Raw genomic sequence first — 12,162 nt, forward strand, 5'->3', positions numbered from 1 at the left:
TACTATTCTGACAGAAAACACACAAATGAAAATGTGAGCTATTGTCAAGACAAAGTCAACAGTCCACAAAGATACACATTACTGTAAGATCATATCAAATTGCTCGTGTGTGAGCACACCACACCACAGTAGCCTATATACCTGCAGTACAAAACTGTGTTTTCTCCCTGGCCCAGCCAATATCGATCGGCCGTAGCTTGGCCCTGTAAAAACAACACGAAGAAAGCATATTTATCTCCGTCTCCACCTCCAGGGACGTCTGGAGGGAAGAGAAAGGTTGCAATCAACGGAGAAGCCATTTATTCTGGAGATGGTGCTGAGGTGTGGGGGGACCAGCTGACTGATTTCAGAGGCTTGCGTCAGAGGGATCGTCTGGCACCAGTAGTTTATCAGAACTTGTTCACCAGGATAAATCAATTGGACTGGGTGACATGTGTGAACTTTACAGTGCGCAAGCGGCCTTAGGTAGGTCTCTCTCCCTTTCTCTCTTCCCTCTCTTTCTCGCTCACTCTCTCTCCCTCTCTCTCTCCCCTCTCTTTCTCGCTCACTCTCTCTCCCTCACTCTCTCTCCCTCACTCTCTCTCCCCTCTCTTTCTCTCTCACTCTCTCTCCCTCTCTCTCTCCCCTCTCTTTCTCTCTCACTCTCTCTCCCTCTCTCTCTCCCTCTCTCTCTCCCTCTCTCTCCCCTCTCTTTCTCTCTCACTCTCTCCCCTTTCTCTCTCTTAAGTCAAGTCAAGTCAAGCTTTGTTGGCATGACTTTTCATAATAAAACATGTAGCCAAAGCAGAAATAAATTAATATAAATAGTAAATTAACCAATAAATAATGATGTATATAATGTATAAAGGAGAAAAATGAAATAAAAACAATTAATAAATAGTAATAATAATAATAATGATAATACAAAGGGGAGTGAGTATAATAGAACCATACTAGCAGCAGAGAGAGTGAGTATATAGAAGCATACTAGCAGCAGAGAACCATACTAGCAGCAGAGAGAGTGAGTATATAGAAGCATACTAGCAGCAGAGAGAGTGAGTATATAGAACCATACTAGCAGCAGAGAGAGTGAGTATATAGAAGCATACTAGCAGCAGAGAGAGTGAGTATATAGAAGCATACTAGCAGCAGAGAGAGTGAGTATATAGAAGCATACTAGCAGCAGAGAGAGTGAGTATATAGAGCCATACTAGCAGCAGAGAGAGTGAGTAAATAGAACCATACTAGCAGCAGAGAGAGTGAGTATATAGAAGCATACTAGCAGCAGAGAGAGTGAGTATATAGAAGCATACTAGCAGCAGAGAGAGTGAGTATATAGAACCATACTAGCAGCAGAGAGAGTAAATAGAGAATCTCCGGGGGCCATTATAAGATGATCCGACAAGAAGGACCTCCCTTCACGACAGCTGTGTGGCGGCCCCTCAATATATCATCCCCCACTCTCTCTCTCTCTCTCTCTCTCTCTCTCTCTCTCTCTTTTCTTTGTCTTTCGGGCGTCTGGTTCTCTGGACCCTGTACTCTTATGATCTCTAACCCGTTTCTCTCTGTCCCGTTTCTCACATTTATTCCTCTCTCTCTCTCTTAATCTCCCTCTCTCCATATCTTTCTCTCTCCCTCCCCCCCTCTCTCTCCCTCTCTGTCCCTATCTCTCTCTCCCTGATTTCTCCCTCCAGCCTCTTCAGTTCGTCTCGTACCTCTCGGGGTCTCAGAGTAGTTGCGCTTCTCTTTCTCCTCCTCTCCTCTCTTTCTATCAGTCCTGCGTTCTTTCCTCTCCTCCCTTTCTATCAGTCCTCCGTTCTTTCCTCTCAGATACACCGTTCAAGTGTATCTCTTTAGCTGCCTCCCCCTCTCTCTCTTTCAACCACACACACACACACACACACACACACACACACACACACACACACACACACACACACACACACACACACACTGTCTCTCTCTTCACTTCTCTCCCTTAACTCCTCTCTCTCTCTCTCTCTCTCTCTCTCACACACACACACACAAACACACACACACACACACACACACACACACACACACACACACACACACACACACTGTCTCTCTCTTCACTTCTCTCCCTTAACTCCTCTCTCTCTCTCTCTCTCTCTCTCACACACACACACAAACACACACACACACTCTCTCTCTCTCTTTCTCTCCTAGCCTTTCTCACAATTTCTTCTATCTTCTTTCCTCTCTCCGTCACCCTCTCTCCCAACTCTTCATAGAGCCACAAATCACTGTCAGTCTCGCCAGGTGAAGTGTGTGCATGTGTGTGTGTGTGTGTGTATGGAGAGGGGATGAGGGCTTCTTCTCTGAAAGGGAAGCCCCCCCCTCACCCTGCCCCCCAGTCCTCTTCAATGGGGGGCCACGCTGTGAGGAGAGGCTGGCAGTCATTGTCACCCAGGTTGTCAGCGGCAGTGTAAAGTGTGGGGGGGCTGACGGTAGGAGAATACCCCCCCCCCCCCCCCCCTGAACAGACGAGGATGTTCATCTCTATTAAAGAGGGGGAGGGCGTCTCTTCAGGCTGCGCCCCAAACAAGACACCACACAATGGCGGAGAAGCATTTAATTCACTGGGGCTTTTCTCCCCGTCCTCTCCTTTCTCCCCGCACTCCTCTATTGCTCCTCTGTCGCTGGCTCGCTTTTGTGAGGAGCCGTTTGGACAGGGAGCATGTTTTTATTTGTTCCCAAGGGGGTTGAGGGACTGGGTTCGAGAGGGGGGGGGAGGGAGAGGGAGGAGAGGGGTTCTCACTTGAGGGTTGCGATGGGTTTGACTTGGAAAATGTTGTGTTTTTGTCTTGAAGGGGGGAGGGAGAATGGTTTGGGAGTGTGTGTGTGTGTGTGTGTTTGTGTGTGTGTGTGGCCTCTTATTTTGACAAATTATTGTGCCTTTGGCTCAGTCCCTCCTGAAAAAATGAAAACGCTGAGAAAAGAAAACCTGTCCTTCAATGACAACAACAAAAACCTTGTCAACGGTTTACAAAACTTAAGATAATACCTATCCGTTGTGATTCATAGCTGGAATTTCAGACAAAGGTGTGTGATATCAGAAATGTTGCCTTACTTGCTAATTAGTTAACATTGTGTTTGGTTTTATAGCCAAAAATTGAATTACAACCCCTCTGTCATAAGCCTCCTGTGTTTACTTGGGCCAGGACAAGCACTAGCACTCCGGAGGGGGGTTAGGGAACAGCACAGCCAGAAACCTGGCATCAGCAGAACAGGCGGCGCGGGAGCGAGGGGCCGTTAGTAAAGATCAGATATTCTTGGGTCAAACCACGAGGAAAAAAGCCTGCATCAACACGCCGCTGTACCCGTGGCGCAGCACGCTAAATAATTACCTCCTCATTTGCATAACAGATACCTCCTCCTCCCCAGGCGAGCCGTCGTCGTAATAAGCTTTAAGGTCACGCTTTGCTGTCAGATATATTGACGGATTAGCAAACTCCCAAGATTAGCTGAAACCGTAATTTAAAAAATTCTCTCACTCGCTCTCTCTTTTTCTCTCTCTCGGTGTGTGTTGAAGTTTCTTTGTGTAAGAAGTACAGCAGCATAATAAAACACACACACATTCACAAACACTCGGCCTAGTACAGTAAGTAAGTTGGTGATGCAATTATGTCCTATCCCATCTTTTAACTGCAGCCACAATGTTTGCCAGAATGGCAAAGCGACATGAGTAAAATACGATATCAAATTTGGATAGAGAATTTGTCACTTGTTTTGTTGAGCGATTATTATGTCTATAGGCTAATACCCAACAATTTCAAGAGGATCAAACCCAGCAAACACACAACGTCAGGGAGACGTTCAGATCATGTCTTAATAACGTCCGTCGGTCCTGAACCCCATTTGTACGTCTGCTGGACCCCCTCAATATTCAAACGTCTGGCTTGGACCCCTCTAAGACGTCTGTGGACGTGCAGAACGGGTTCAATATCTGAACGTCTAAAAAAAACGTTCATTCTGGCTCCTAATTGGATGTCTTTGGATGTCCGAAAAAGACGAAAAAGACATCTAAAAGATGTCTTTTAGACGTGTCTTTGCTCAGTGGGAAGACGTAACAGGCAAATGAGTGTGAATCTCAGTTGCACCTCCCTGTCAAGGGTACGGTACGCTAATTCAGACAGACTGTTAGGGAGCATCTGAGAAGAAAACATTCTACCCAACGAAGTAACATTACGGTTCCGTGAGAAAGGTTCCCACGGGGTGTATTAACGGTTCCCGGCTGATTCAGGGACCGTGTTTATTCTCCGCCTACGGTCGACAAGGTATCGTCTCGGGAGACGCGCAGGCACCTTTAAAGACAATGTTGTTTTATTAACGCGCGGCGAGCCCGCTCGGAAACGACTCCCCGTGGACCGGGACATGCCGGAATCCAAGCTCTGCGTTTAGTCCGCGCGTTTGAGTCTTAAACTAAAACCAACCGGGTCTTCCAGGGACAGTTCCGGAAAGACGTTCCATTCATCAAAAGCCTCGCCTCACCTTCCCCCGTTCCTCCCCCTCCTCTCTTACACGGGAGAGAGATGCCATCGCACAACATCTCTGAATTAATGAAGAGATGAAAACAAAGAGATGGAACAGTGAAAGGCCCCTAGAGACGGCCTATCAAAACTGCGGGAGCGATCGTGTTCGTGTTCTGTGTGTTTTCATACCTTATAGTGTTTTTTTGTGTGCGTTGGCTGTAAGCCAGCGCACCTAGAAGAGCCGATGTCGGTTGTATGTCCTGGCATTGTTGACCTGCAGTTCTATGTCGCTACCACAAGAGGCATGGATGTTATGGAAGCTGCTGCTAGTTGTTGTGAGCCCATGAGCTAACTGGCTATCCCGCTCTCATTGTGCTGGATTAGCATTGGAAGCATTGGCACTGATGTGTCCAGGTGACAAGACCCATCTTTATTTATCAGACATTACCGTCCTACCAGTCCTGCACAGAAACAAGCCAGCCAACGCACATAAGCCAGGCTGAACCTGGCCTGGTTTTTTTCACGTGTACAACAGCAGTTTTTTTTTTCGGTGCATGTGTATCCCCGCAATTAAAACACAAAGGGATGGTATATTCCAGTCAGAGAGTGTGATGTATCAGTTTTATATTGATCAGATAGACATTGTGGTTAATCAAGTGAAGGCGTTGGAGTCGTGGTGATTGATCTTCATTGTTACACAGTGGCTGAATGAAATGACTCGGATGGAAAAGAGGACAATAATAAAAGCTGTTTTTTTCCATCCCGCTGTGTTGAACAAAATGCAAGTCAGTTGGCTCTCTTAGTATAGTACATGTTTTCAAAGGCAAATTGTATTTACATAATAATAGTGTATGTCCACAGTTATAAAAACTAGTTGTTTTCATGACATTTTTCATGGTTGGTGTGCACCTTACTTCTTTGGGAGAACACAAAACAAGTAGTCAACCAAATGTCCTATAACTGTGCACACAAAAGAACCACATTTCAAGACTGCAAGGGGTGCAGATATGGCGAAAGTCATATCTGAGAGAAGCCTTTGGTTTTCTGTCTTCTCTATTTAGCATTCACATAATAGTATCACAGTTCCCACTTACCGTACAACCTACGTTGGTCAATGTAGTTTTTCAGACCGTTGAGGCAGGCTTCCAAACCTTACTTCTGGACTACAAATTACTTTTATAACAAATCCCCATTTGGAAGCCACACCCTAAAGTACAAGTTATGACAGCATGCCTTATCTTGTACTTGATAAATCATCTCTCTGTGTGTTTTGGTCGGATCCCAAAGTGCATGGTGGTCCTGTGACAATGGAATGAAGGAGGGAGGCCTCTATTGCTAAGGAAATCCCTCACATCATCATAAGACATGTCTCGCGTAGACGCCATGAGTTGTTATGAGATATCGCAAAGACTACTGAGGCCGAGGAGGTCGTTTTCACACACAGTTCCCCCATACCAGTACATCATCTTCCTCAAAATGGCCACCTAACCTAGAAATCAATGTATGTTATTTGGTGTTTTCTAAATAAAAGTGAAAGTATTTAAATGATTATTTCACACGTTAGTGTTGTTTATTCTGTCCACAACTGCTCGGCATGCTGTGGTCCAGTAGTTTAGTGTGTGTGTGTGTGTGTGTGTGTGTGTGTGAGAGAGAGAGAGAGAGAGAGAGAGAGAGGGGGACAGGGGAGAGAGAGCAGCAGCTATTGCTTAAGTGGAGGCAACACCTGATTTGATGATAAGGCTAAGATTAGAAGCGGAGCTTCAATAGTTATTTTGAGAACGGACAGAGCGACAGGGGTGAGAGGAGAGCAGCAGAAGAGTGAATTGAGGCGCAGGAGACATACAGTAGCCTACAGTTGTTGATACAACTTTCAATATAAGGACATTAGGACTGTACATTGCCTTTCATTTGGCTTTTAAGTTATGTGCAGTGTTGACAAATTATGATTTGAGAATATATCTTGGTGTTATTAGCTAAACTGGGCTGGTGACATGGAAGATTATGTCACTTCACATATAACAACTGTCAATGTCCCCTACTACCTTTCAGCATGTATGACCATGTCCACATCTTCAGTCACTGGTTGACCCAAAAAGCTGCCTATTTTACGACTGTGTCATGTTGGTATAATAACCAATAAAATAAAGTGACACCAGGTGTCAATAACTACCTGTGAGCTAGTTTTTTGACATAGATTGGAATTTAACGCAATGCTTTACTGTGAAAATGTTCTACAGTAGGCTAAGTTGTCTGTTATTGTATAGGATGCGTGGCCCATGTTGTGTGTTCATTCTTCATGCCTTAAAAACAAGTGTCTGCTTGTTCAGACAGACTCTGTGGGCCTCATAATAACAGTGATGCAAATCATTTTTTAAAAGAAAAGTTGTTTTTTTTCTGTTTCACAACACTCTCCCTCAGGCCCTACAAGAGGAAGGCTTATCGACACCACTAGAGCTCAACTTGGGAAATCTCTTTGAGTGTCAATTCATGAGATACTATGCTTCCTGGAATTGTTAAGGCAAGATACTATGAGACACATGTCGACATGCTGTAACAGCTTAAGTTATAGCCTGTACGTTCAAAGGACCGAATCCGGACGCAGTCACCCAAAACTATAGGCTGGAAAAACATCTCTTGTTTTCCACTGGGACGATGTTGAGAAGAGACCAATGGTTTAAAGATTTCTTTGAGAGATGGCCCTATTAGGCTTGAAACATTAATCACATTCTCCATTAGATCAGGCTATATTTAATCATGTGAGATCTGACAGACCATCATTGAGGTGTTGACACAAAGAGATTTTATGATCCTCCTGCTTGCTAGTTGCTCCACCAATTACTTGTACATGTCTAGATAGTCATCTCCATAACTCAATAGTCCATCATTTGAACTATGGGTAATATGAATGCAAGCTTAATGTAAAGTTAGTAAACACAGGTAGCATAAACATCTACAGCTCTTTTCATTTGTCAATGCGATTCTGACTGTTTTCTGCTAAATATATTTCTGATAAAAGCTTTCTGATGTAGCCAAAGTCTCAGTCTAACTCTGGTGCGATGCATCAAATGTTTTTACATTTATGTTTTAATTGCACATGCGGTCCCTTCCAAATAAAATTGAAAAGCAACGCCGGCTATAATGACTTCACCGCCAACGTTGTGCATTGAATAAATAATAGTGCAGTGCATTTTAGGCTAGTATTTATAATTGTCCCCCAGGAGAAATTGTGTGGAGTTTTGCTATTTGACCCAATTCTCAGTAAAAAACTCCTCGACTTTTCTTCACTCTCCGGTTCCTTTTTCTCCTCCCATTGAAAGAATAGTCGCACTAGTAAACTCGCATGAGTAGACTGCGTGGCATGCACCAGTAAAACGAGAGAGAGAGAGAGAGAGAGAGGGAGAGAGAGAGAGAGAGAGAGAGAGAGGGAGAGAGAGAGAGAGAGAGAGAGAGGGAGAGAGAGAGAGGGAGAGAGAGAGAGAGAGAGAGAGGGAGAGAGAGAGAGAGAGAGAGAGAGAGAGAGGGAGAGAGAGAGAGAGAGAGAGAGGGAGAGAGGGAGAGAGAGAGGGAGAGAGAGAGAGAGGCATGCAACAGTAAAACGAGAGAGAGAGAGAGAGAGAGAGAGAGAGGGAGAGGGAGGGAGAGAGAGAGAGAGAGAGAGAGAGAGAGAGAGAGAGAGAAAACTTAAGAGCTAGGAGGTGGAGTTGCACAACTCCTGTTTACACCTTCCATATTCCAAACGTCAGCGAGAGGGGATAATATTTTACGAATTCAGGTAAGATACTCAAAAATGTCAACCGCATGCATCTTTGATACATTGCCAGTGACAGGAAAGGAAAACATTCCAGTACACATATGTTACAAAGTTGTCTCGATTTAGTTGTCAATTGTGTCAAGCGCTATATCGCCTCCCTATGTCACTGCAGGCTGTAGGAGTTCATATTTATAGTATGTGCGGTGTTCATATTCATAATTCAAATGTAGAAGTAGGATTAGTCCGGTTGACTCGACCAACTTAAGAAAACTTAGGACGAAAACAAGGTTGCAATTCGACAAGCGTCGCCTGAAGTCTATGTGTGTTGCAACAAATGGGAATGTGAGTTATAGGAACAGGACTTAACTGCATAGAGCAGAATCGAAACTGGAAACAATTAATCACCCACAGCCCATTTCTATTTCAATTTGCTAGGGAACTGGTCGGCCTGACAATTTGAATGCATGTTTAAAAACACACACACACACACACACACACACACACACACACACACACACACACACACACACACACACACACACACACACACACACACACACACACACACACACTTCTACAGTGATTACATGTTGTTACTGCGTGTGGTATCTTCACTCTGTAGCCTACAGTAGTCTATGCTTGCTTGCTCTTTTCAAAATGACAGCTTTATAATGAGAGTTATCACTCTTTACCATCATGCCAGTTCACAATGATGCTACTAAAAGATTTGCAAATCCCAGTGTTGTAGCATCAGTAATGCTAATAGATTTTCATCTTTCACAACAGGAAATCACACTGGTCTGACTCATACTGTGTCACGATGTCTGGCTATGTATGACTGTAGCCTACACACACACTCAGACTAGGGGCTATGTTGACCCAGTGCCAGTGAAACCCTGTGCTGTGGCATAGCGCAGGCATAACCAAGCCTAGACCTCCATTTCCAGTTGTTGACTAGCAAAGCAGAATGAATGTTCTAGATCTCTCCCCCCCTCCCCCTAACCCCCTGTTGTTTCTCCAGAAAGAATAGCATATAACACCACAGCAAATGCGTAATAGCATGTTATATTACACCTTCCCCTCTCCTCTCCAGAAATCAAAACCATATGGGAGCATTGGCTCTGACATGAGAGGTCTACAAACAGTGAAATAGGAGTGCCAACTATGTCATGGAGCTCTTTTGTTGATCTGTCACTGACGCGGTGATATAAATGAACATGACGCGCGTGCTAAGGTCAAACCAGAGCAGGCTGTGGGGGTGGGGGGTGGTTGGGGGGTGGTTGGAGGTTGTAAGAATGCTTGGCCTGGCATACCACGCCGAATGCCTCGCTTAGAACGAGTCACGTGTCCGCTGTGTTAGGGACAGGGGCCAGTCTCCTGTGCCACAGTGGGGGACCGTGTGGGGTTTTCCACACAGCCAACATCATCAGCTCGGCTCGGCTCTCTCTGAATGGATCTTGGACCTTTTGTCTGTCGTCGGTGCCAGTTTGACTAGTTGAGGTTGTGGAATAGTTTGACAAGCCAAGCCGCGGTGCACAGCGCACTCGTAAAAACCTGTGTGCGATTCTCATGTGAACTTGACATGAGTATAGTACTCAAGCCTGCTGTGGCGAGAGCAGTGGGCTGAATACAATGAACAAGGAGTCGACCTTAACCTGGTACTGGTCAGATTCTGTCTCACGGAGAGCTTTGGCGCGAGTTGCTGCTTTTAGATCCGTCACAAGGGTGACTGACAGATATGTCTTTTATTTATCAACTGTCAACTAATCCAAACCTCTTTGAACCCAGAGGAGAACAGAAATCATAATAATAATGATAATAATAATAATAATAATAATAATAATACACTTTATTTGTATAGCACCTTTAATACAAATAAACGCAGCTCAAGCGCTTTACAACAGAGAATGTGCACGCATGGAGGGCTTCACATAATAATAGACAAAATAGAAAAATAAGATGGAAGACAAAACACAATAAGAGATAAAGATAAGAAATCAAATAAAATAGTGTAAAAATTACAATTTAATAAAATATCGTACTGGAGATATACATTCAAAAAGAAAGAAAAGTGCAAAGAACCCTGTTCCACGGTTCTCCAGGGTCTCGTTCACGGAAACCAGGCCGCAGGCCTCTACATGCTGTTTTCACAGTTATCCTGACGCAACTGCAGCTGTCACCCAGAATGCTACATAGATGCAAAGTGTGCGACTCGAAGGCCCGATATAGATTTGATGTATTTTTAGCCCACCTCGCTCATACCTTAACTCGTGGCTGTCTTGCTTTGGTAACTGGATATCTCTTCCCCCTTGCTCTCCACACTCCTTACCTCCCTCCCAACCCCCCTACCCCCACCCCACAGCCCCCCCCCGACCCCCCAGGCCCCCAGACATCGCCGTGCACACGAGGAACGTGTGTACTGTAGGTCGCGATGCTCTCAAGAGGGGGTCGGACCATTTCTGGAAGCCCACGGTCAATCAAAAGAGTTGAACGGCAACAACCCCATCGTGGCTCGCGGTAGGCTATTTGAATAAACTGCCATGGGGCCGACCGCGTGCGTGATTGACATAACGAGGGCCTGGAGTCCGAGCCCTAATACCAACGGGGGATAATTTTGGCCCCGCTGCAGGACAAGGGTGAACAAAACAAATGTTGTCCTCCATGGAAGGGATTAGTGTCAGCAAGGAGCCAGTCAGTTAAAACACAAATCTTGTTCGCCAGCGCTGTTGAGTTGGTATGAACGTTAGCGGTAGCCTGACACTCGTGCCGTATCGTTTCACTTCATTATTCAGTCTGAACAGCCTCCCGTTGCAGACGTTTTCTGAGATGGGCGATGTAGAAAAGGGAGTCGTCAGCGATTAGTTCATCCCCTAACCAATCACATTGTGCAGTTTAATTCCTTCATCGCATTCAAAGGGTTCGCTGATTGGTCTGGTTGGAATTCCAACTGAGAAATTATTCTGGATAAGAGCATTTCCAGACCTTGAATCATATTTTTTTTAAATGGAAAAATTCAGATTCAGGGGCTGGAGCCAGACTACGTTTGCGGTGGTATGGAAGGACTACGTTAGCGGCGCTATGGATGGATGGACAAAACATTCATTTGATATCTAAGGTTTGGTTTAACGAACGAATCGACCGCTGTGCTCTCAGCGTGCGTCTGAAAAAGGACGGCCCACGGAAACGGAAACATATCCGTTGTAGCAGTTCAGTTCCGACGCTGTTCTTATCTTTCATTGTCGGCCAAATGAATTTCACGGTAGTTGCGGTCATGTTGGATAATATGCTCTTGTATGAAATTCAATTTTAAGTGAGTGGCTCTTGACATAGAGAAGTCTCCTCGACATGTCAGCACCGTGATTTAACACTCACTCCATCCTTTCCCGTGAGGTCACACCACGAGCGGACTTACTTCACATGGTCTTTTCTGAATAAAGGGCAAAGTTATTTTCATCGCTCGAAATGAAGTTGCCAGAAGTGTCGACGTTACCAATTGCAGATGGTGATAATTGCTGGAGGAGGTGAATCTGTGGGCAGAAGTTGAGATGGTGGCATCGGTTGGATGCTTTTGGGGTCACTTTCGAGTAGAGGGATGGTTGCGTGAAGAAGTCCTGGGAGAAAAAAAGGAATGTGGAGGTTCGGACCTAACCTTTGATGCGAGTCATCAGATTAAGACCTCAGATTAAGGGAGTCATCAGATTAAGACCTCAGATTAAGGCCTGGTCCTCTAATCTAAGGCTTCCGCCAGTCTGCTCAGGCATGTAGCATATGTGAACACTTCCCCTCTTACGTCTTAACTGCTTATTAAAGTGTAAGACGAAACCCGGAAGGCTGTTGGTGAAACATTAGCCCTCGTCCTGATCTCGCAAGATCACATTTCTGTTTCTCACGCTGATACTGTGATAAACTATATTATGGTTTGTTGATCTGATTGGT

At 45.0% G+C, this 12,162-nt stretch overlaps 1 protein-coding gene across 1 annotated transcript in view; it reads left to right on the top strand.

Moving 5' to 3' along the window:
- The first annotated feature begins 8,150 nt into the window (after positions 1–8,150).
- Positions 8,151–12,162, top strand: part of nek6 (NIMA-related kinase 6) — a 40,429-nt gene continuing 36,417 nt past the window's right edge. Inside the window, exon 1 of the mRNA XM_084460029.1 lies at positions 8,151–8,247. The gene's annotated coding sequence lies outside the window, so the exon portion shown is untranslated. The remainder of the gene's footprint in view (positions 8,248–12,162) is intronic.

The sequence above is a fragment of the Borostomias antarcticus genome (assembly GCF_949987555.1).
Source record: "Borostomias antarcticus genome assembly, chromosome: 30".
NCBI lineage: Eukaryota > Metazoa > Chordata > Actinopteri > Stomiiformes > Stomiidae > Borostomias > Borostomias antarcticus.